Source organism: Vicugna pacos, chromosome 1, assembly GCF_048564905.1.
Source record: "Vicugna pacos chromosome 1, VicPac4, whole genome shotgun sequence".
Classification (NCBI taxonomy): Eukaryota; Metazoa; Chordata; class Mammalia; order Artiodactyla; family Camelidae; genus Vicugna; species Vicugna pacos.
Genome location: NC_132987.1, coordinates 83,925,535 through 83,949,404, shown reverse-complemented (window position 1 = coordinate 83,949,404; position 23,870 = coordinate 83,925,535). Strand labels below are relative to the sequence as shown.

Sequence of the window (23,870 nt, the reverse complement as noted above, 5' to 3'; positions counted from 1 at the left end):
TCACATAATAGTTATACTTTTGTTTACTTTGTAATGTATTTCACAATAAATTCTTCCTCAGTTAAGGAATCATTTCAAAAATATTTTGAATGGCAAAGTGTATTTTGAATCATTCAAGAATTCATAGCAAACTAAAGTATGCAAAACCAAATTTTACACAGCTCTTAGATCTATTTCTAAATTGAAAGCTGTTCAAAGAAATTATCTGTTCACATGTATACTAGTATTCCATCTGTTACATATTCATGACTTCTTGAAAGGAAATTGTCCATAAAGATCACAGAATCATAAACTTGATAAGCAAAAAGGTTTGGAGACCACCTATGATTCCCTCAATAGAAAAGGAGACTGAGTTAATAAGCCAAATCCTAACCTTCAACATGATAGACTCAAATAAAAAATAAATCTATAAGCAAGTTGCTAATGACCTTTTAAAACACATTACAGGATCTTGCTCTTCCATAAAAGGCTTGTTCCAATCCTTTTCCATTAACTTCAAAACAGAAAAGAAATCAGATTTGACATCTTGCAACTTGCTCCCTAAATATAAGTCATGTGTACACATAGCGAGTTCTTTCTAATTCTGATTCTCATACATTTTTATTTCTATTTTTTCCATCCTTTAAGAAATCTTTTTCAAAGTTGTGTGTGGGAAATGTGTGTTTGTGTATGTGGTTTTAAGAAAGATCCTGAGCACAAAGGAAACCTCAGTAGATGCCTCTCTGTGGCCAGTGGAAGAAAGCAAGGATTAGTTCTGTGGCTGCATGTAATGAATTTTTACTGTGGAAATCATTGTGACATTTCAAGGGGAAAAAGTCCCCAAATATCTGAATAGTTATGGTGAATGTATCATAAATTACACCAACTGGTTAGGCTTTCTTCCTGCAAAGAGAATGTACTGAATTCATAAACATGAGCCAATACACTAGAATGTGCCAGTTCATGGATCTCCTCCCACCCAAAGAAGAGTCTCCACTTGATAACTATTATTTTATGCCAAATAAATCCAGATCTGAAAAGCCCCTAATTCAATAATGTTAAAGGGCAAATACAAAACAGTATGCTTCCTGCCAATTCTTGGAAACAAGATGGAAGCTTATTTGTCAAGAAACTGCAGAATCCTAAAGCTCAAGACCATCTTTTTCAAAATCCTCACTTCAAAGATGAGAAACCCCAAGCCTAAAGAGGTGGCATTGTTGATACTCACAAGTTTATAAAATAAACCTAAACTCCAACACCTCTAGACGATTATTATTTAAAATATTTATTTTGTTCCCTCAAACTCTGTAATCCTGTTCTTAAAACTTTGACATAACAGTCCCACCTATAATTTAAAGAATATCTTACATCTATCTCCTCCATGATGATTTCCTGCACTCTTCAGCCAGAAAGGGAACCTTCTAAGCCCTAGGATATCCAATTTACAGCTCTTATTTAGCATCCATCGCATACTTCCCTGCGTTGCTCTTACTCACTTGTGCATTTCATTTGCCTCACCACATCTAAGTTTAAGTCTAGACAGTGTCTATCCCTCAGTTATACTCCTAAAGCACATTTGTCTTTTGGGGAAACCCATCGGCCCCTTTGAAGTCACTGTCTAAATTTGCATTATAGTGAATTACTTAAAAATATGGATCCTGCAACATATTAGGAAGCCCTGATTGTCCATGATTTTGTCTGGGTTTTTTGTTTGTTTTTGTGTTTAAAAGCTCCCACTGCACCTATTTTTGTACCTTACATTTAGGGAAATTAAGTACTAAAATAATATTGTGCCTGGCACACAGTAGGTGCTCAAAAATATAGCTCCACAAAACCATGGAAATCTTTCTAAGGTACTATTATAAGACTAATTCATTTTTTCAAAAGTTGCACAGTATTCCATAGCATGAATAAATCCACTTTATCCAATCATGTCCCTATTAAGGGTACTTACTTGGTTTCCAGTTTCTGACCCCTACAAACACAGCTGCAAACAACAGCCTTCCACACTAAGTTCTGCTATCACATGATATGTGATCCCTAAAAATCACCTGGCTAAGCAACATCATGCAGTAAAAAACCAGAGGGCTTCTAGAAAGTATGGGGTTAGGGAGCACAATGTCAAAAACCTTCCCCCAGAAGTCAACATACTAAAAAACAAAAATAAGACTTTAAAAAATGGTAGCACAATTTCACACATGATAACTGGTTAAGAAATACATAAATACTACAATAGATACTTACACTCAATCATGAAAAAAGACCTGGAATGTGCTGGAGGAAATGGGCATCAGAAGGGTTGCTGCTAGTGAATTACTGTGAAGTGGTGGAAGGAGGGTTATCTGAAATCAGATGGAAAGTTCTAACAGCAGATGTGGCCGGGTGTGGCTCCTAACATACACAGCGAACTAAGGTAGCAGGAGATGGGTGAGGTGTACTCTTTGTTTTCCCAGGCAGCTGGGTAGCTGGGTGCAGTTTCCTGCCATCCTTTAGTACTTTTTGCAAAGGAAATTATGCATAAGCCAAAGCAAAATTCACATTATGTTCAAAGTGTTCCCCAATATATCAGTAGCATTGGAATAAATTCACATTTTCAAAGTAAATGTTAGAGCACAAGTAGCTAAGTACCTCTAGATGCCAGTGTTTTCATTCCTATGGGTTAATTTCCAAGCTAGAGATGATGGGTTGAAAGATTTGTGCCCTATGTTGGTTTATAGATACTGTCAGATTGCATCTAGTTTTAACAATTTTAAGCTATTTTCTATTTTCATATCCTCAGAGCAAACAATTCAGTCCCACACTCTACACCCACTTTTTCCCCCAATTTGAGATAACAACTGTGAGACTGGGTCAGATTTCCAAGAAGGGATCCTGGATCTTGCTTTGTACTAGCCAAGGAGCCAAATGCTTAATTTAAAGGACCAGGCATTTCCTGGGAAAATCAGGAAAGAAAGCTACTTCTTCTTATCTGTCCTTCACCTGTCTATGCTGCTCACAAACAGAAATAGAAGATTCTTCAGATTCCAAGGTAGTTTTTAAAATTTTTTTTAAACCTCTTTTGAAAAAGATTGAAATACATAAGAGAGAAGAAAAATAACATCACTTACGATTCCAAGTTGAGATAACCATTTTTAATATATTGGTGAAGTCTACGTCTGTGTGTTTTGACATAATACAGTATTTAGTTCTATCTTAATTATTTCATGTAATAATCATTAAGATGCTGCTTATTAACACTATATACCTGCATAATACCCTACTTTACTATGTACCATAATTTACCTAGACATTTTTATTGCTAAAAATTAGACTTTTTTTTACATTTTTTATTGATTCATAATCATTTTACAGTGTTGTGTCAAATTCCAGTGTTCAGCACAATTTTTCACTCATTCATGGACATATACACACTCATTGTCACATTTTTTTCTCTGTGATTTATCATAACATTTTGTGTATATTTCCCTGTGCTATACAGTGTAATCTTGTTAATCTATTCTACAATTTTGAAATCCCATTCTATCCCTTCCCACCCTCTACCCCCCCCCCCCGGTAACCACAAGTCTGTATTCTCTGTCCATGAGTCTATTTCTGTCCTGTATTTATGCTTTGTTTTTGTTTGTTTTTGTTTTTTAGATTCCACATATGAGCGATCTCATATGGTATTTTTCTTTCTCTTTCTGGCTTACTTCACTTAGAATGACATTCTCTAGGAGCATCCATGTTGCTGCAAATGGCATTATGTTGTCGGTTTTTATGGCTGAGTAGTATTCCATTGTATAAATATACCACTTCTTCTTTATCCAGTCACCTGTTGATGGACATTTAGGTTGTTTCCATGTTTTGGCTATTGTAAATAGTGCTGCTATGAACATTGGGGTGCAGGTGTCATCCTGAAGTAGATTTCCTTCTGGGTACAAGCCCAGGAGTGGGATTCCTGGGTCATATGGTAAGTCTATTCCTAGTCTTTTGAGGAATCTCCACACTGTTTTCCATAGTGGCTGCACCAAACTGCATTCCCACCAGCAGTGTAGGAGGGTTCCCCTTTCTCCACAGCCTCTCCAGCATTTGTCATTTTTGGATTTTTGAATGACGGCCATTCTGACTGGTGTGAGGTGATACCTCATTGTAGTTTTGATTTGCATTTCTCTGATAATTAGTGATATTGAACATTTTTTCATGTGCTTTTTGATCATTTGTATGTCTTCCTTGGAGAGTTGCTTGTTTAGGTCTTCTGCCCATTTTTGGATTGGGTTGTTTATTTTTTTCTTATTGAGTCGTATGAGCTGCTTATATATTTTGGAGATCAAGCCTTTGTCGGTTTCACTTGCAAAAATTTTCTCCCATTCCGTAGGTTTTCTTCTTGTTTTATTTCTGGTTTCCTTTGCTCTGCAGAAGCTTGTAAGTTTCATTAGGTCCCATTTGTTTATTCTTGCTTTTATTTCTTCTAGGAGAAAATTTTTGAAATGTATGTCAGATAATGTTTTGCCTATGTTTTCCTCTAGGAGGTTTATTGTATCTTGTCTTATGTTTAAGTCTTTAATCCATTTTGAGTTGATTTTTGTATATGGTGTAAGGGTGTGTTCTAGCTTCATTGTTTTACATGCTGCTGTCCAGTTTTCCCAACACCATTTGCTGAAGAGACTGTCTTTATTCCATTGTATATTCTTGCCTCCTTTGTCGAAGATGAGTTGACCAAATGTTTGTGGGTTCATTTCTGGGCTCTCTATTCTGTTCCATTGGTCTATATGTCTGTTTTGGTACCAATACCATGCTGCCTTGATGACTGTAGCTCTGTAGTATTGTCTGAAGTCTGGGAGAGTTATTCCTCCAGCCTCTTTCTTTCTCTTCAGTAATGCTTTAGCAATTCTAGGTCTTTGATGGCTCCATATAAATTTTATTATGATTTGTTCTAGTTCTGTGAAATATGTCCTGGGTAATTGGATAGGGATTGCATTAAATCTGTAGATTGCCTTGGGCAGTGTGACCATTTTAACAATATTGATTCTTCCAATCCAAGAGCATGGAATATCTTTCCATTTTTTAAAGTCTTCTTTAATTTCCTTCATCAATGGTTTATAGTTTTCTGTGTATAATTCTTTTGCCTCCTTGGTTAGATTTATTCCCAGATATTTTATTACTTTGGGTGCTATTTTAAAGGGGATTGTTTCTTTACTTTCTTTTTCTGTTGATTTATCGTTAGTGTAAAGAAAGGCAACTGATTTTTGAACATTAATTTTGTAACCTGCTACCTTGCTGAATTCTTCGATCAGCTCTAGTAGCTTTTTTGTGGACCTTTTAGGGTTTTCTATATATAGTAACATGTCGTCAGCATATAATGACACTTTTACCTCTTCTTTTCCAATTTGGATCCCTTTTATTTCTTTCTCTTGCCTGATTGCTGTGGCTAGGACTTCCAGGACTATATTGAATAGGAGTGGTGATAGTGGGCATCCTTGTCTTGTCCCAGATTTTAGTGGGAAGCTTTTGAGTTTTTCACCGTTGAGAACTATGCTGGCTATAAGTTTGTCATATATAGCTTTTATTATGTTGAGATATGTTCCCTCTATACCCACTTTGGCGAGAGTTTTTATCATAAATGGGTGTTGAATTTTATCAAATGCTTTTTCTGCATCGATTGAGATGATCATGTGGTTTTTGTCCTTTCTCTTGTTGATGTGATGTATTACATTGATTGAGTTGTGTATGTTGAACCAGCCTTGTGTCCCTGGGATGAACCCCACTTGGTCATGATGTATAATCTTTTTTATGTGTTGTTGGATTCTATTTGCTAAAATTTTGGTGAGGATTTTGGCGTCTATGTTCATCAGTGATATTGGCCTATAATTCTCTTTTTTTGTAGTGTCTTTGCCTGGTTTTGGTATCAGGGTGATGGTGGCTTCATAGAATGAGTTTGGGAGTGTTCCCTCCTTTTCAATCGTCTGGAAGAGTTTGAGAAGGACTGGTATGAGTTCTTCTTTGTATGTTTGGTAGAATTCCCCAGTGAAGCCATCCAGTCCTGGACTTTTATTTGTAGGGAGGTTTTTAATTGCTATTTCTATTTCCTTTCTAGTGATCGGATTGTTCAAGTGTTCAGTTTCTTCTTGATTCAGTTTTGATGGACAGTATGTTTCCAGAAACTTGTCCATCTCCTCTAGGTTATCCAGTTTGGTTCCATAGAGTTTTTCATAATATTCTCGTATGATATTCTGTATTTCTATTTTGTTTGTTGTAATTTCTCATTTTCCTTTCTTATTTTGCTAATTTGTGCTCTCTCTTTTTTCTTCTTTGTGAGTTTGGCCAGAGGTTGGTCGATTTTATTTACTTTTTCAAAAAACCAGCTTTTGGTTTGGTTGATTTTTTCTATGGTCTTGTTAATCTCTATTGTATTTAATTCCTCTCTGATCTTTATTATTTCCTTCCTTCTGCTGCTTTTTGGGGCTTTTTGTTCTTCTTTTTCTAATTGATCCAGGTGGTGGGTTAACTTGTTTATTTGAGATTGTTCTTCTTTTTTGAGGAAGGCCTGTATCGCTATAAACTTCCCTCTTAGCACTGCCTTTGCTGTGTCCCATAGGTTTTGAGTGGTTGTGCTTTCATTATCATTTGTCTCAAGGTATTTTTTAATTTCAGCTTTGATTTCCTCATTGATCCATTGTTTTTTCAATAACATATTGTTTAATCTCCATGCTTTTCTTTTTTTCTCCTTTGTTTCTCTGTTGTTGATTTCCAGTTTCATGGCATTGTGGTCAGTAAAGATGCTTGAGATAATTTCTATCTTCTTAAATTTGTTGAGGTTTCTTTTGTGTCCAAGTACATGATCGATCCTGGAAAATGTTCCATGTGCACTTGAAAAGAATGTATATTCTATTTTTGGGGGGTGTAATGCTCTGAAAATATCCACCAAATCTAGTTTTTCTATTGTCGTATTTAATTTCTCTGTTGCCTTGTTTATTTTCTGTCTGGAAGATTTGTCTAGTGATGTTAATGCAGTGTTAAAATCTCCAACTATGATTGTATTCCCATCAATATCCCCCTTTATCTCTGTTAGTAATTCTTGTATGTACTTAGGTGCTCCTATATTGGGTGCATATACATTAACGAGTGTAATGTCTTCATCTTGTATCACTCCTTTAATCATTATAAAATGTCCCTCTTTATCTTTCTTTATGGCCTTTGTTTTAAAGTCTATTTTGTCCGAAATCAGTACTACAACACCTGCTTTTTTGGCTTTTCCATTTGCATGGAATATCCTTTTCCATCCTTTCACTCTCAATCTATATGTGTCCTTCTCCCTAAAGTGAGTCTCTTGTATGCAGCATATTGAAGGTTCTTGCTTTATTATCCACTCTGCCACTCTATGTCTTTTGACTGGAGCATTTAGTCCATTAACATTTACAGTAATTAATGATAGATGTGTGTTTACTGCCATTTTGAACTTATCTTTGCAGTTGAATTGGTATATCCTCTTTGTTCCTTTCTTCTTCCTTTTGTGGTTTGGTAATTTTCCTTTGTATTATCATGGATTTTATTTAATTTTTGTGACTCACTTGTAAATTTTTGACTTGTGGTTACCCTTTTTTGTAAATCTATTAACCTATACCCGTTTTTAATAAACTGATAATAACATGATCTCAAACCCATCCTACTGTTAAAAAAATTTTAAAAAAGAAAGAAAAAAAGTTCTATATTTCCCTGCCTCCCTCTCCCACTCTCAGTGATTTGTATGTCTTCTTTTATAATTTCGTGTTTTCTTTATTTGTAATTCATGAGTTATCACCTTTCCAGTTATACGTTTCTCATTTCTGTAGCATCCTGCTGCTTCTCTACTTAGAATAGTCCTTTCAATATTTCTTTTAGCATGGGTTTAGTATTGCTAAACTTCTGCAGCTTTTTTTTTGTCTGCGAAACTCTTTATTTCTCCTTCTATCCTAAAGGATAGCCTTGCTGGATAAAGTATCCTAGGCTGCATCTTTTTTTCATTCAGGGCTTTGAATATATCTTGCCACTCCCTTCTGGCCTGTAGTGTTTGTGTAGAGAAATCAGCTGAGAGCCTTATGGGGGTTCCCTTGTAGTTCACTCTTTGCTTTTCTCTTGCTGCCTTTAGAATAATTTCTTTATCCTTGACTCTGGCCATCTTGATTATGATATGTCTTGGTGTGGGTCTATTTGGGTTCTTCCTGTTTGGGACCCTCTGAGCTTCCTGTACTTGGATATCTGATTCCTTCTTTAAGTTTGGGAAGTTTTCAGTCATGATTTCTTCAAAAACCTTTTCAATCCCCTTTGATCCTTCTTCCCCTTCTGGGACCCCTATTATGCGAAGATTGGGACGCTTTATATTATCCCATAGGTCCCTTATGCTATTATCATTATTTTTTATTTGCTTATCTTGTAGTTCTTCTGAATGGGTGCTTTCTGTTGCCCTGTCTTCTAGATCACTAATTCGTTCCTCTGCATTAACTAGTCGGCTTTGCACAGCTGTTAGATCATTCCTCATCTCTGTCAATGAGTTTTCCCATTTTGCTTGGCTCTTCTTTATAGCTTCAATTTCATTTTTGACATATTTTATTTCTCTAAGCATTATCTCTTTTAATTCCTTCAGCAATTTGATCACTCCTTTTTTGAAATCTTCATCTAGTAGGCTATCGATGTCTATTTCATTGAGCTTTCTTTCAGGGGATTCCTCTTGTTCTTTTAATTGGGAAAGATTTCTCTGCTTCTTCATCTTGCTCATACCTCTCTGGCACTGTGGTTTATGGAGTATCAGTTGTCTATTTTGGATCTTAAGGATTTTATCTATCTAATGCCTATTTAGGAATAGAACTTAGGAAAAAAAAGAAAAGAAAAAAAAGAGGAAAAAATAAGAGAGAGAGAGAAAGATTTTTAAAAGAAGGGAGAAAGAGGGTTTGATAACAATGTATAATGAATAATAGAAGAGCGGGTTGAAGCAGAGTATTAGTCGGGTGGAGACGTCCTTTTAAAACCTTTAAAAAAAAAAGGGGGGTGGGGAGATGAATATATGTGTTTGAAGCCTGTGTCTAATCAATAACAGACATCAAAACCCAAGAGAAATAGAAATGAATTAAGAAGTAAAAATTAAGAGAGTAATTGAAAATAGAACAGGTAAAAACAGATTAAAAAAAAACAAACAAACAAAAAAAACAAAAAAAACAAAACAAAAAAAAAAGGGGTTGTCGGTGTTCTCCTGGAGTCTGTGTGCTTTTAATGTGAAGTCCTTCTGTCTTCGTCCTGTTTTGGAAGCTCAGCTTGTTTTCAGAGGCCCTCCATTGGCGCCCTCTTCTGTGCTGCTCCCAGCACCTGTCGGCAAGCAGATCGCGCCTCCTCCTAACACGGGGTCACATGCAGCTCTCCTCTGCTGCGGGCGGGCGGGTCACTGCCCCTCCGGATGCCGCAGTCAGATGTTGCAGACTGGCCAGGCAGGAGGGCGGGTCGTGCCCCCTCCCAGCACCTCGGTCAGGGTTTGTGTTCCTGCGCGACAGGCGGGGGGGCTGCTCTCCCCCTGCCTGCACCGCAGGTAGCTCCGCTGCTCTGTGCGGCTGCGCGCTCTGCGCCGGCGCTGTGCCCTGGCTGGCGCTCCGCCCTGGTCGGCGCTCCACCCTCGTTGCGCTCCGCGGGTGGGCTCGGGGAAGACCGAGGGGCAGCCTTGTCCCTGCTCCGAGCCAAGACCCAGCTGCTTGTTTGTCTTTGTGGAGCAAGTTCTCTGGGGGACCAGAATGGAAGGATCCTATCTGCCCCGGGCTGTAGGCCCGTCTCAGTCTGGCCCTTGAGGCCGCTAAGCCCTTCGGTGCGGACGCAGGTTTCGCCTCTGCCCCGGCCTGGGTGCTCAGCGCCGGAGAATATGGCGGCTCTGCCTGGGCCCCGCCCCTCTTCCCCTGAAAAGTTTCCGCGGGTTTTCAGAGATGGGGGTATGCACCCTTCCCCCGAGAGCACATCAACCTTGCTGTTTTACGAGGGCCCAGGTTGTTCTGTCCTGTACAGCCACAGCCACGGCGCCCAGCCCCTTGCAGAAAATTAGACTGTTTTCAAATGTATGGTATTATAAATCTCTCTCCCATTGGTATTTTGTGCATATATAAATATATGTGATTATTTCTTTTATAATCATTTATACGTGCATATATTGTACATGTACATTACATGTGTAATTATTTCCTTAGAATAATTTCCAAGAATGAGACTTTCTGAAACATTAGAATGTTTAATGCTACTGACATTTTAGAAAACTCCCTTTCAAAAAATTTATACCAATTTACACAAATCCAGCCTAAACCAGATTTTAATATTATATTTTGTAAACCTACCTTAATTTGATGCTTGAAATATTATATTTTCTCATAATTTGTATTTCTATTACTTGTAAGAATATTTTATCCTTTATAACTACCACTGTCTTTCCTCTTCCAAAACTTTTTGGGTTCTGTATCAAGTCTTTTACTGATATATTCAATTTTAATATACTAACCCTTTGTCTACTGTATTTACTACAAATATTTTTAATAGTTAACAGTTTACTATTCATCCTTTTATTTTTTACAAGTTTTTTAGTATTAGAGAATTTTACTAAAGTTTTAAAATTTTATCTGGTGAGATTTATCAAAGTTTTCCTTTGATTACTTCAACTTGCTTACAATTTGAGGACTTTTTTAAACTGTTTGATTTACACACAGTAAAACTCACTCTTGGTGGTATATAGTTCTACGGATATTGAAAAATAAGTGGAGCCCTATGATACCATCACAATGGTGACAGAGAAAGGTTGCATCACAGCCAAAGTTCCCTCCTGTTCCCCCATTTGTCACCTCCTACTCCTAAGCTCTAGTTCCAAGCAACTACTGATCTGTTTTCCATCCATGTAGTGTTGCCTTTCCCAGATGTCATATGATGAAATCATACAACATGTAACCTTTGGGGTCTGGCTACTTAGCAAATCTGAGACCCATCTGTGTTACTGTGAATCATAGCTCATTCTTTTCACTGCTGAGTAGTTGTTCATCATATGAATGTACCACAGGTTGTTTTATCATTAACTAGATGATGGACATCTCAGCTGATTCCAGTTTGGGGCAAATATGAAGCTACCATAAACATTTCCATACAGGAAACCTAAGTTTTCATTTGTCTTGGATAAATACCTAGAATAAATTCTGGATCATATGATAACTTTCTGTTTAACTTTATAAGAAACTGCAAAATTGTTTTTCAAGTAACAATAGATTTTTGCGTATCTACCAGAAGTGCCTAAGAGTTCTAGTTGCTCCAGTCCTGGTGAGCAACTGTCCTTCTACTCAAGATAGATATTGGTTCACTGCTCTGAACCCAGGCTCAGAACCCAATACATGTATTCTGCCAACTACCAAGAATATCTATTCATTCAAGGATGGGGGCAACTAATAATGGGGTGAGTCCATGGCTGTAGTGACTCCATGTCTTACCTGCTCCTATACAACCCCACTCTGGTAGAATACCGTTATAATTCTTCAGACCCCTCTGTATTAATGTCAACTTGGACCCTGTGCCCACTAGTCCTCAAAATGTCTGGTTACTGCCCTTTTCCCAGTGAAGCTACTTAAGTAAATGTCAAGTTCCTTTGGGGAAGGCTGAGGGGATTATTGCTGAACGCATTTGCCATGGTGTTTCAGGGCTCTTCCTTATAGGGACCAGGCCTCTCCCTGTGTCAACAGGTCTAGGAAGCACAACTTTTACTTGGGTGTCTGCTTTGGCATCCTGATCATCCATTCTTGATTTGTTTATGTAAATTAAATAATATCCTGACTGGCTGCCAATCTATCCTGCCCCTGGGAACCCTGAATTACTCTAACTAGAGCCAGAGCCCTCCACAGGTCAGGCCCTCTGGCTACCATGCTGACTGAATTGTTCATTATAGTAACTGTGCCCATCTTGCTAATTACAGTTAAGTGCTACCACCTGGTTTTTGTTTTGTTTTGTTTTTAACCAGCACTTTTGAAGAGGACTGCTATCAGTTAGCTTCTCACCATGCAGATCCATCTCTCACAAGCAGATTTTTCATCAGCTTGACAAATAACATGTCCTCCAGGACCTCCCATGGAGCACAGTCAGCTGGGGGGTGTTCGAGCCTTACTCAGATATCCTCTTGGGTAGGCCCTGTCTTCTCAGCCTTTTGATCCCTGCCTCCTCTGTCTGCCATATGTGTCCTGACATTTCGACTTCACTTAATGTGGGCCATCATTTCCCCCAGGCTGCCAAGAGCCATCTTAGCAGCCTATTTCCATCCCCTGGGTTCTTGATAGAGTGTTAAGTCCTATAACCTGGGAGAATGCTCTCATGTACGTACGTACGTACATACATACGTACACGTGTGCACACAAACACACACATACATCCCCCCCTGGTTCCAGTCAATACATATTAGCCTGGCAAGTAGTTTCTTGGGTATAAACCTCTTTACTCTTTTAGCAGGTCCAGCATTCCTTGGCTGGTTTATATTGTGAATTAACCTTAGTTCTTGGGCTAGTATCCAGAAATGAAGTTAAGGATAGTTCCTGAAGAGAGAGTGTGTTGTATCTCAAAGCCTGTGTGTCAACTTCAAGCAGCAAGGAGGACTAGCATTTAATAGTGTGGAGTGGACCACTTCTGTGGGCCCAGAGCTTTAGGAAATCCAAAGACTCAAGGTTTTTGAGGACATAAACACAGATGTCTCCATTTTAAGTCTCACAGTCCTGCTACTTTTTAACCAGGGCCCTGATCTCACTATACTAGGTGTAGGGGTTGAAAATTCAACCTTCCCTTAAGTTCCACTACCCTCATAATGAAGCCTTGGGCTTGATCCTCAACTTTTTCTTCCTCTCTTTGAATGCTGCCAAGACAACCCTCTGGCTTACATAACTCACCTTAAATGAACGCTTAACCACTCTTAGTTTTTGTCTTTCTTTAAAGTACTGCTTGCACATAGAAAAAGCCATCTGATTCCACTGGCCTGATCATTACTACTTTACTAGAAACTCTCAAATGCCTGAGATAGTGCCCCTGTCAAGGCATTCCCTTCCACTGGAACCTATCCTGGTTCACTACTTGAAAGTTCTAACAGCAATACTATGGCATGCCAGGGGCTGTCAGTGCTCCACCCTCCACTAGGGATCGGGTTCTCATTGCCCTCCAGCCAGCAGGTGATTTAGCTCCAAAATTTCATTGTGGAGTTTGGGTCCTCAAACTACTCCTGGTACCAAGCGGTATTTAAGTTGGGTTCCCCAGAAAATAGATTCTAAGGCTGCACACCTGTAAAGGAATAAGGAAGGAGGATTGGGCAAAGGGAGAAGTTGAAGTTCTTCAGTTTTAACAGAGGCCATGGCCAATCCTTCAAGAAGCCCTGGAACTAGAATGGCCCTTCAGAGTTTTCTAGAATTAAGGCAAAGAGGCCAAGTCTTTGTACATCCACATAGATCAACTATTTCAATTGAGAGCTGTCTCCAGGAAGAAAGTGTAACCTTAAGCAAGGAAGCTGTCTTACTCTAGAGCAATTTCAAAAGGGATACTCAGCTGTGAGATGCTTGCAGCCATTACTCCCTGCAGGGGTGGGAATGGAGGGCAGCAGGCCTGCAGCGAGAGTCTGGGTGACTCACTGCAGCACCCAATAAAGCCCCACAACAACAACAAAATAGTAGTTGGAAAAAATGTTTGTTAAAAAGTCAGCATAATGCACAAGTAGGAGAATTAATTGTACCATAAATGGAGAAATTACTATTACGTAGCCACTAGGAAATAAAAATTGGACCAAACTCTGGCTAAGAGATAAACTCTCCTAAGCACAAGATGTGTTCTGTCAGCAGCACAATCTCCATAGCCCTGAATCCACCCTCACCAGAAAGCTGGCGTGCGGCGTCTGCACAAATTTTTACCTGCCTACCCTCTAAGCCACTACTAGCTGTGTTCAGCCCCAAGGGCAATAACGGTGGGAGGTCTCGGTTTCCAAAATGGATATGGTTGTGTGCAATTACACCACCTTCTACCATTAAGTCAACACTCGGCTTTAACTGGGATGATGGGGGAGTAGGGGGCAGTCTGGCTTCTAGTTCCTTGTGTGAGGCGCTTGGAAGCCGCGAGTGAACAACAAGTGAAAAAGCTGAACAGACAAAAATCAACAACTCATCTTGTAACCGTAACAGTGAAGAGGACGCAGGGCAAACCACTGCCCCCAGGATTAGCGAAACAGGCAAAGAGAAGGAGTTACCTTTGGGATGAAGTGCCGAGCAGGAAACCGGGAACTGTGACGATGTTCTTGAGGCTCCACAGGAAAAGGTCTGAGAGTTTAAAACTCCACAGAGTCGCAGTAATGGGGGACCCTATAAGACTGCGAGATTTACCTCAGGGAGCCCGACCAGAGTTCTTCAGAAAACACCGGCGAAAAATCCTCTCCTGCTCCCAACAGGCAGGAGAAGAAGAGGAGCCATTTTAAAATATCCCAGCGTCCTCTGTTCTTCTTAAAAAGCCCGCCTGCCCGCACCGGAAACTAGTTAACCGGAGCCTCACCTGCTGGGTGTTATCAGAGCCTAAATGACTTGTGGGAAGGGAAATAACCAACGTTAGCCCACTCTGGCCGTTCCTGTCCCACCTCACGGGGGAGAAAAAAACTGCGACACTCTAGCTACGATCACAGCCCAGAGGCACAAGCTCACAAATGCCTGCCGCCCAATCACCGGAGGACAGAGCGCTTCCCCTCCCCCACACCTCACCGTCGCATTATCACAGGCTTACTGACCGCAGTTCCGGTTACCTGGTATCTCATGTCCTGCTACCAAGAGAAAAGGCATGCCAAACAGCAAAAAGAAAGAAATAAAGAAAAAAAATAAATAAAACCAAAATACGATTTGAAGAAACGGAGCAAACATCAGAACCGGACATGACAGGGATATTGGAATTCTCAGATCCGGAATTTAAAACCATGATTAATATGTGAAGGGTTCTAATGGATAAAGTAGACAACATGCAAGAATAGACAGGCAATGTAAGCGGAGACATGGAAATCCCAAGAAAGAACCAAAAAGACATGCTAGAGATCAAAAACACTGTAACAGAAATATGGAATGCCTTTAATGGGACACAGCTAAGGAAAGAATCTCTGAGCTTGAGGACATCCCAACAGAAAACTCCAAAACTGAAAGCCAAGGTAAGGTTGGAAAAACAACAGACCAGAACATCCAAGGGCTGTGGACAAGTACACAAAGTACAACATATGTGTAATGGGAAGACTGGAAGGAGAAGAGATAAAGGAACAGAAGAAATACTTGAAAAAATGACTGAGAATTACACCAAATTAATGTCAGATACCAAGCCACAGATTCAGGAAGCTCAGAGAACACCAAGCAGCATAAATATCGAAGGAAAGAGACTGAAATTACTTGAGTCCTCCTCTCTCCCAACTGAGGGTTATTAATCAGCATCGATAATTATAGGAAGTGTGCTTTTCAAAATTCTGTGGCCTGGATGATTCTGACCAGTTATCTAGGTCTTCTTCATTCAATCTGGTGTGTAAACTACTGTAGAGACTCTTGAGACCCATCAGTCCCACAACTCCGGTTTCCCATGCCAAAGAAATGTCCTAACCCCATTAATGGTAGGAACACCACCATTTCAAATAAAGAAAGTCAAATGAGGTGGTTTCTGAAAAGTTACTGATCAATCATCATGCTATAAAAAGTATAGAAGTTATTATATTGTAAACATATTCTAGGAACCCACCCAAGGCCTTTCAACTCTCATGAGAGAGAACTGACGGTATGCCCCATATGGCCTTTGGCTTTAAATAAACCTAAGTTCAAGTCCTGGCTCTGCTGCCTTGCAGCTTTGTTTTCATGGGAAAATTATTTAACTTGTCTATGCTTCATTTGCCTCTTTCATAAAATAAATAAATTAATGATACCTACTTCATCGAGTTGCAATTAAGATCTTTTTGCCTTAGCATAAGTTAATAGCTTTGGACCAGGCACAGAGAAAGTCCTTAATTAATGATGCCTATACTAATTAGTATTTTATTATGCCCTAGGTGTGGGTATAACTCAGTGGTAGAGTGCATGCTTAACATGCACGAGGTCCTGGGTTCAATCCTCAGTACCTCCATTAATGAAAAACAAAATACAAACCTAATTACCTCCCCTGTCCAAAAAACAAAGCAAAAAAAAAAATTCAGTACACTAATTATTACTTGTATTATGATTAGTCACTGTGTAAGCAATCTCCTTTCTCAGTGTTCCTGGGTTGTCAGAACACAGCTTAACAGAAGCAAGGGATAGTTTTCTTAGTGTTTTAAATTGTGGCCCTCCTGAGGAACAGCAACTGAACCGTGCTTGTTTAATGTGGTTCGCTCTGCACCATATGCGTGTGGGCTTTTAATAAATGCTATTAGATGATGATGATGAGTTCCTGGAGACAGAGCTGTGTTCAGCAGAGTCACGACATTATGCTTGGCCTAACTTTCTGCTACTCAACTCCAGGAATGCTCTTGTAAGCAGTACAGAAACTTCTGAAATTTCCATTTGAGGTGAAGTGCCACTGCCAGCAAGCCTCACGAAGGGCGTTATTAACACTCACCCTTTTTTCTTGTGGCTCCTTCCAAGCTGACCCTCAGAAGGGCCTTCTCAGTGGGCTGCCCTGGTTCTCAGGAGACCGGTGTGTTCCACAGCAGCACTATCTCCCAACTCCCCAAGTCCAAACTATGCAGAACAGTTTATTACAGCCCCATCAAAAAGAAAACGAAATCAAGGACTCACAGTCTTCAGTCCCTCATCGACACAAAATGAGCTTACAGCTCTGAGGATTCAAACAGGGTTTAAACTTTTTTGAAATGCTTGCATTAAAAACAGTGATATGTTAAAACACCAAGACTGAAAACTAAGATCAAAGGCAAAGACTTTCCCCCAATACCCTACATTAAAGTGCCTGGGAGGCACAAAGGGCTTTTCATCCATTGGGGATCAGGCCATTTGAAAGAGCACAAGCTCTTTTCACAGGTAATTCGCTTTCCACTGAGTTTTGCGTTGGTAAGTTTTCCTCACTAGTCTAAAATTATATTTGCCAACTGTATTTGAATTAAGTCTCCTTTGTTTCAGATGTGCCCCCTTATTTTTAGAAGATAATGAATTTCTTCTAGAGTGAAACTTTAACTTCCTTACCTAGGAAACTTCTACCCTCCTGCCCAAGAGTTATAATTGGAAAGGGTCTCATGACCCATGGTACAGCCTTCCCAAGTAGAATGCTTTGGACACAGTGCTGTAAATGAACAAAGCTTCCTTTCAGACAACATGGGTTCTCCAAACACAGAGACAGCTGTGATGCTCTGCGAGATCGAGAGAGAGCCCGTGTTTAACAGTGATGACCTAGACTGGCAGCAGCATTATGAGCTTTGCAGACAATCTGTCTGTGCAGGCTTGGACCTGGTTTCCAAAGTTCATTGAGACTATTGCCCAAAATAGCAGGGAAGAGAGCAGAAGGACATCAAATCACACTTGGGGGCAAAGGAGACATAGGGAGAGGCCTGAGACAACTGTGCCTCTTCTTGGAAAACAACAATAAACTTACGAGTTTAATACTGCAAAAGTCACAGAAATGAGACATCTTGCCTTGCTCCACCTAAGTCTGTGTGTTTGCTGTTACTCCAAGTCACTCTTCGATACATTTAATCAGATCATATCAGGACTTGATGAATCATTTCATCAAGTTTTTAAACTCATCCACAGAGACTTTGGAACAGTATTCTTTTTTTTTTTTTTCCCATTGTGGACAAGTCTGTTGTTACTGGCAATGTGTGCAGGAACTAGTCCTGGTGACCTCTCTGTGAACCCACCAAAAAGTCAAAATTTGCAATTTCTTGTGCAGTGTAAAGCTGAGCTTTGACCTGGAGGACTTTGTTGTGGTGGCTTTCCCCAGGAAATCAAAGAGACTGGTCATTTCCCAAGTCCTCAGAAGCAACTCTATTGTAAGAATCTCTCAGGGGCCTCTGAGTAAGCATCTTCCAACTTAAAGATTCAAGTATGAGTTTCCATTAGTATTTAGAGGCTCTAATCTAAGTCTCAAGTCTTTTGAGAGGTGACAGGAAGACAAAAGCAAGAAAAAAAAACTGTTTATGAGGAAAGAAGAGGTAAGATAATATAAAACGTAAGAGGAGAGAGTCTGTGCTGTATGACTATATCAGTCTTTCCATCTTTGGGGAATGTCTCATTTCTTTTTTCAGGTCCCTTCCATTGTTCTTGCTGGCTCTTCTCATGCAGAGAGCAAATACCTTCTCTGCCAATTACAATTGAATCTCTTACACCTCTGCTGGGAACAATTTGTAGGCTGGACTTTATCCCAATTTACTTGGATGCCCTTCCTGTTGGCCTTATATTCTCTGTCTCATTTATCAGCCCTCTCGAAGAAATTAGGTCCTGCTAATCTACACCTCATTCAGATGTTGACATAACTTTTGTCACCTGCAGTTCTACTTGTTGAAAGTAGTTGTGTGTGTGCTATCTGATGGCCAGAGCCCAGCAGGTTATCTTTATGATACATTTCAGTGACACACTCAATTTGTAGATTTATTCACCCATATCCTTCTCCTCTTGTTTACTCAACTCATGGGATCACTTCTCTCTCTTAGAACCATATGGCTTTGTGAGAGCCACAATCAGTCAGTAAGTATTTATTAAATGAGCATCCATTATTTGCCAAAACTTTGTTAGATAAACAAAACATATATCATGAACAGAGCTGAAAAGGACCCTACAGCTTTAGTCTAAAAGTGTCATGTCTTAAACAGAGAAATGGAGATGTAGAGAGGTAAAATAAATTTGCAAGTCATCCTGCAATATTGTGATGAGACTAGAACAAGAAAACAGTTCTTGTCACAACTCCTGGGCTTTCAGATGTTCGTGGGGCCTCCAACTGAGTTGCAATGACAACTTAAAATTCGATAACATCATAACCCAAAACCATTTCCATATACACTTACATAGTCCCCTCCAGCTAAAAAATTCTATGCTGTTTGAAAATACTTATTGATGTCTAATCTTCCTAATGTTTTCCACAAAAGCAGACTCTAAAGAGAAAGCTAATTAATTCTTTTGTTCTTTCCATTGTTCAAATTCTTACTGACCTCATTGGTCCTGGGAAATCTTCCCTATCAATAGTCCCGAAAGAATCACAAAGTAACACACAAGTCAGCAGTGACCTCAATGAATACAGAGCGGCATGTGACGGGAAGTCTGTGAGGGAGAAGCTTTACAACTACATATAAGAAATGAAAGATGGTAATTCTTATCCTCACCAGTAACAATTCTGGTAAATTAGGTTAAGCAAAGCATGCAGCTTTGTCCAAATCTTTAATCTAAACTAATCCATTTACTACTAACCATATGTGTCTTAAGTCTGATCCAGAGTCCCTTCAAAGCAAGTGTGTGTGTGTGTGTGTGTGTGTGTGTGTGTGTGTGTGTGTTTTATTCATATGGCTTTTACTTTGTGAGAATTTGTGGAACTACAATGCACAGAAGAGACGGACTTAGAGAAGAAATGAGAGCACAATCTCTGTCTTAGAAGTCTTCTTGCTCAGCCCTCACACTCACCTGCCTTCATCCAGGTGCCCCATCTTTTGACTTGGACTAGATATGTCCCAGGTGTTGAGAAGGAAACATATGAAGAGCAGCCCTTACTTCAAATTTCTTCTTTCAATGTGTATTCTCTGCTGAAGTTCATTCTTGCTTCTGATAAGTGTGGTCCCACTTTTTCAGATCTTTTCAGATCCTTAACCTCTTGTTGTATAGACCCTTGACTTATATTACTAATGCTCTATCTTCTGATACTGACTGGACCCTTGAGCCCTTAAAGGTCTCTCATTTTCCTGGCCTGGGTTCCCTGTCCTTGCAGCCCCCATTTCTTATTGACTTTAACCCCAGACACCTTCTTGCTCTCTCTGAATTTGACATAGGGTGCTCTTGGTACATAATTGTTAGCCTTTTTGTAACTTTCCAGGATCTTCTATTCTGATGTTTGAGAAAGCGATTAATATTCACAAACAGAAGGCATGTGAGTGAGGTCTGAAAGAATATCAGGCTGTGGATAAAATCCTCGCGGGCCTGAGCATGATCAAAGTCATTCATTAAGATTTAGAACAGCTTGGAAATTAGCAGAACCTACTGAACTCTGACTTTCAAATAATCCAAACATTTGTTTAACATGTTCAACTGTTTGTTAGAAAAATTAAAAAGCACTAAAACTAATTTACATAAGGAATCATTCTAAAAAATTTCTCCCTAGATGTATGTCCTGGGTTCAGTATATATTCAGAATGATCTCTTACATTTTATATATCCAGTTCCAGAATCTCACACCAATGATCCTGGAGCAACAAAAGTCTTTTATTCATTGACTTAAGATTAAAATGGCCCCATGACCTTGTGCAGACATAAAGCAGTAGCAGACATTGATGAATGTTGGAATAATTTTCAATATCAAAAGTTTGATTCCTTAATTATTTAGCAAAAACTAATTAAATGGCAAACACTAACTTCTAATATTTAATTAACTGAGATTTTAAAATACTAAAATATTTAATATACTAGTATTAACTATTAAAAATTTTAAATATTATAAAATATTAAATACAATGGAAATCTATTATAACCTGATTTATTAAATGACTTCTGCATGTCTGAGAACTGAGTGTCAGTTCCCTAAAATATGCCTGCACTGAGATGACATCACTAATCTTGCATTACCAGTAACTATACTTAATCAAGTCATTTAAGGTCTGTAAGCCTCAATTCTCTCATGTGTAAAACAGGGTGGTGGGCGCTCAAGTAAATGACATTTCAAGCCCTTTCCAACTGTAAATTTATTTGATTATGTGAATTTTATAACACTGTTTGTGTTATATCAAAAATATCACCCACATATTAATCCTTTCCTGTGGCAGTAAAAGGAAAAAGAAAACATAAGCACAAAATAAAATCTCATATGGTATCTCCAGCATGCTAAATAAAAGCCTGTAATTCTCATTGACTCTAAAAGGAGTTCTGCAGATGTGTAAGGAAGAACATAAACACTGTGCCTCTGTGAAGTGAAACTGAATGACTGTGAACCAGACAGCTGCACAAGAATGACTTCACTTGAGCTATGCTTTGGTACCTGGTACTCAAACCAGCTGTGCACATTTTCAGATCCAAATTTATTTGCAACAAGAAAGTGTTAGGAGATGCAAGGGAGACAATTTACTTACCTGCAGGAGATGACAGGTTGAGAGATACCTCAAGTAACTTGCAAGTCATTGGTGACTATAGGAAATTTCCCAAACAGAAATATTTGCTAGTTTTTCCTGTTTTGTTTTATTTTGTTTTAAACCAACATCCAGTTGAGCATCTACCATGTACCAGACTCTTCAGGGATAGAAAGATAAATAAGACAAAGGTCTTGCCTTCAACTCTGTAGCGGAGCCAAGACATGCACAAATAGATACGGCACAATGAGGTAAGGATTGACTCATAAGTAGCTTATATGACATTCTGTAAGAACTCCAAAAAGGTTTTTGGCTAATCAGCATCAAGTCACTTAGACATAAATGATATATATCACACACATATATATATGTGTGTGACATATATCACATAGACATAAATGATAAGTATACACATACACACACATTTGTTACAAGTCAAGAAGTATGATTAGAGTAATTAAGCATTTTAATAAAACAATAATGAACTGGATAAACTTAGTGAAAATTCAGTAAGGTGCATAATTATAATCCTAATGACCTTGTTTTATCTCATTAATAAAAGTGTTGGCATTTGTTGTTCCAGCAGAAATTAGCAAACCTGTTCAAACCATTTCATACATGGCTCTCTATTAAATAAAATGTTTCTTGGAAACACTAAACTAAAAGCAAAATGAATGACTCCACCTCAAAACACTGTTCCTTGGAATCTCTGACAACCTTGTTTAAAATTTAAAGCATTACAATTTCTAATTTTGTCTTTTCATCTAAATAGTTTTTAATGAAATCTTTAATGTCTTTAGTGGAAATGGCGTATTAAATAGAAAATAAAGAATAAAACTGAATTTCTACATACTGAGAGCTAAAGCTTCCTTATAAACTGGCCACATACATATAACTCTTCTCTCCAAAAATGTACTAAAATGTCAGTAGAGGTATTATCCCTGCCAACATGGCAGTTCCTTCCTTTGCCTGATGGTTTGCTGGAATGGGGATCCCAGAATGCCAAAATGTAGTTTTAAATTAAGTTGGACTCTTATAGTCCAAGGTGGAAGAATTCTCCTTCTGGGAACCAGGATCTCTAGACCCACAGAACCGAGAGTTGCATACTGACGGTGAACTGGATGGTCCCAGATGCTTGTAGGCTTCTTGCTAGGGACAATGCAACATATAAAGGTCACTGGCTTAGGGCAAATACTGGATCCTGAAGGATAGTGCCCAACATTTGCAGGTGTCAACAGGTCCCTGAATTGTGCCATCAAGAGGTCATTCCAAAGCTCTATCAGGCCAGCAGCATCTACAGAAGACTGCAAATGTAAGCCAGTAACAAAATAATGCCCCCTGAAGATGGGGAATGCAAGAATCAAAGAATTAAAGGGAATCTGGCATGGCGACAAGCATCTGCTACAGGAAGGTCAACAAGAATTGAAAATTGAGCTGATTCAAATTTCAGAAGCCCTCGAAAGGCTGAGGATGCCAAGGAAACAGGTAATGTTGGAAAAAACAAACAAACAAAAATCATCACAAAGTTTAAATTCTCAAAAAGGTAAGAAAGAAATGGCATTAATTCAACCAGAAAGGGAGCATTAAAAAAGAAACAACCAAAAATAATAGGGAAAGGAATGTGACAATGAATATATATATGTTCATGTATAATTTAAAATTTGTGCTCTACACTAGAATTTGACACAACATTGTAAAATGATTATAAATCAATAAAAAATTCTTAAAAATAATATAAAGAATTCTGGGAAAGTAGAAATGTGATAGACAAAATTTTAAATTTGGAAGGATTAGAAGATAAGTTGAGGATATCTCTCAAACATAGAATAAAAATGTTAAATGGGCTGAGAGGTGCTAAGAAAGTAAATCTGAAAAGTTCTCATCACAAGAAAAAAATTTGTAACAATTTATGGTGACAGAAGTTAGCTAGACTTATTGAGGTGATCATTTTGCATTTACCAAATATTGAACCATTGTGTTGTACACTTGAATCTAACATAATGTTGCATATCAATTATATCTCAATAAAAATTAAAATGATTGAAAAATAAAAAATAGAATAGATAAAATGACAAGTTCGGAATATCCTAATACTTGATAAATCAGAGTTCCAGAAACACAGAAGAAATCAGGGGAAAAAAAAATCACTGAAATAATTCAAAAAAATTTCCCCAATAGGACATGCCTCCACAGACTAAGAAAATCTGCTACATGCTCACACAATGAAAAGACCTATAAAGCAAGCAAGCATCATAACAAATACCCATAAGCATCCAACCCTCTTTCACTGCTGGTGGGAATGCAGTTTGATGCAGCCACTGTGGAAAACAGTATGGAGATTCCTCAAAAGACTAGGAATAGACTTACCGTATGACCCAGGAATCCCACTCCTGGGCGTATATCCAGAAGGAACCCTACTTCAAAATGATACTTGCACCCCAATGTTCATAGCAGCATTATTTACAATAGCCATGACATGGAAACAGCCTAAATGTCCATCAACAGATGACTGGATAAAGAAGAAGTGGTATATTTATACAATGGAATACTACTCAGACATAAAAACCAACAACATAACGCCATTTGCAGCAACATGGATGCTCCTGGAGAATGTAATTCTAAGTGAAGTAAGCCAGAAAGAGAAAGAAAAATACCA

General features: G+C 38.7%; 1 long non-coding RNA gene across 3 annotated transcripts in view; it reads right to left on the bottom strand.

The window, feature by feature from the left end:
- LOC140685427 (uncharacterized) overlaps positions 1-14,635 on the bottom strand; it is a 221,162-nt gene extending 206,527 nt beyond the window's left edge. For 2 of the 3 annotated variants that reach the window (XR_012075424.1, XR_012075420.1), the window contains exon 1: positions 14,204-14,635. This is a non-coding gene — a long non-coding RNA (uncharacterized lncRNA). The remainder of the gene's footprint in view (positions 1-14,203) is intronic. The other variant, XR_012075421.1, reaches the window with a different exon arrangement.
- Between the last annotated feature and the right edge of the window lie 9,235 nt (positions 14,636-23,870).